This window comes from Octopus bimaculoides, chromosome 4 (assembly GCF_001194135.2).
Source record: "Octopus bimaculoides isolate UCB-OBI-ISO-001 chromosome 4, ASM119413v2, whole genome shotgun sequence".
In the NCBI taxonomy this organism is placed as follows: Eukaryota; Metazoa; Mollusca; class Cephalopoda; order Octopoda; family Octopodidae; genus Octopus; species Octopus bimaculoides.
In genome coordinates this window covers 85789777-85791891 of record NC_068984.1, presented here as the reverse complement: position 1 = coordinate 85791891, position 2115 = coordinate 85789777, and the positions used below count along the sequence as shown (strand labels likewise).

General features: G+C 39.3%; 1 protein-coding gene across 6 annotated transcripts in view; it reads right to left on the bottom strand.

The window, feature by feature from the left end:
• LOC106875525 (UNC5C-like protein) overlaps positions 1 to 2115 on the bottom strand; it is a 30376-nt gene that overhangs the window by 6909 nt on the left and 21352 nt on the right. The window lies entirely within an intron of this gene.

Sequence of the window (2115 nt, the reverse complement as noted above, 5' to 3'; positions counted from 1 at the left end):
ATATGCGTGTCAGCCAAAAGGCTGTGACCATGCTAGGGCCCCGCCAGTATTATCACCTTTTCAATGGCCATTCTTTGTGATTGACTTTTGGTGAAGCATTGAGTTCAATACTGCTGCTCTCTTTTGCCTTTCTTACCATGATGTTATTTTCATCTGACAGCCATGACTGGGTTCTCCTGTTTGTGTGGTATGGTGCAGAGTCCTGTTGCCAGACACAGGACCTTCCAGTAATCACTCTCTTGAACCAGGGCAGCATTACCTCCTCCAGGCACTTCATGTAGGCCTGCATGTTGAGACTGAAGCCATGTGGGAAGATGTATACATATCATGTGTGTGTGTGTGTGTGTGTGTATGTGTGTGTGTGTGTGTGTGTGTGGTGCATATGTGTGTATAAAATCGGATATCTTGATAAGCATGTCTTATTTAATACACTTAGATTATTTTTAATATCTTATCTTTTGTGACACCATTTTTGATCTGATAAAGTTGTGAATTTTTTACAATCAACAGTATCTAAGGACTGAATGTAATTTTAGAAACTTGGATTTTATCATTAGAAAACTTTCCTCTAGCAGTAATCTGTTACACTAGATCAATGCACAGTCATATAACCAGGCAGCTGTGTCTAGGGACTGTATATATGAAAGCTGGGGTTGATAGGGAAAAAAAAAAGTTAAAACATCTTATCTACTATCTTACTATATCAAAGTGCACATGCACATGCACTGACACAGACACACAGACACACACACACACAGCTGCTGGTATGTGAAAGAAGACTTCAACACAAAATGTATACTGCAGTTGTTTGTCTTTAGTCATTTCAGTAAACTTTTATTCTGGACCATCAGCAACCAACACAATTTTGATGTTCATTTCACCATATTTGCATGTGTATGCATATATGTATGTATATATATATATATATATATATATATGATGGTTGTCTACTCCTTATGGATAGTTTGACCACCTCTGGTACCTATACCTTAGAACCATCATGGCATCTGATGTGACTTTTTAAACCAGACAATGTTCTGAAAAGGCACCCACATAGATTGCATATCCGATTTGGACCACCAAGAGCTGCAGATAAGTTCTGATCTTTGTGGATCTTAAAATGTCTTTTGAGGCCTCCATTAGATTTGCAAACCTTCTGGCATACATTGCATTCAAAGGTGTGCACAGACATATAGGCAGAATAGTTGATGGAGGTTCGTATTTTATTGGTTCGCAAATGAGATTTGAATCCAGTAAAAGGCATGGTCTTTCACAAACTGTGTACACAAAAAGGTCATTGTGATTCACCCTCTCGGTCGTAACATTCTTCCTTAAATCTCTTTTGAGTCTTGCATGTGTTATCCTGGCCTCTTCAAATGCTTTCACTCCACTCCACACTTTTGTTTGCCATCCAGCTCAATCCGAAGCAAGGGTTTCTATGTCTTCTGGATCCATTCCAGTCTGGAATTTCCATCTGGTCAGATTAAAAACATTCCCTGTTGTTCGACCTATTCCCCTGACATTCCCACGCCTCTTTTTGCCATTTACTGAATCTGTTTGAGATATTTTAGAGTAAGTTACAAGTGCATTTTTAGGTTTCTGCCAACCAACCAAATCAATGATTTTACTTAGATTTGGTGTACAGGAAGTACCTGTGCAACCAGTTTAGCTGACTCCCTACTTAATTTAACATTGGAATATCCATATTTGCAACACCACTTAAATTTACGTTTTTACAATGACCATAATGCTTATATTTACAACCCAATGACTGGTGTAGCAGCATCATAGTCAACTGCTACAAAGGTAAAGGTGACGCTTCAGATACAAATAATTACAGAGGCATCAAGCTGTTAGATCAGGTTATGAAAGTTACAGAGAGGGTCATAGCCCAACTAATTAGGGAGCGAATCAATTTAGATGAGATGCAGTTTGGGTTCGTGCCAGGTAAAAGCACTACTGATGCCTTATTTCTAGTAAGACAGCTGCAGGAGAAATACCTAGCCAAGGATAAACCTCTGTACCTGGCTTTCGTTGACATGGAGAAAGCCTTTGACAGGGTCCCCCGATCCCTTATCTGGTGGTCAATGAGGAAACTTGGGATAGAAGAATGGT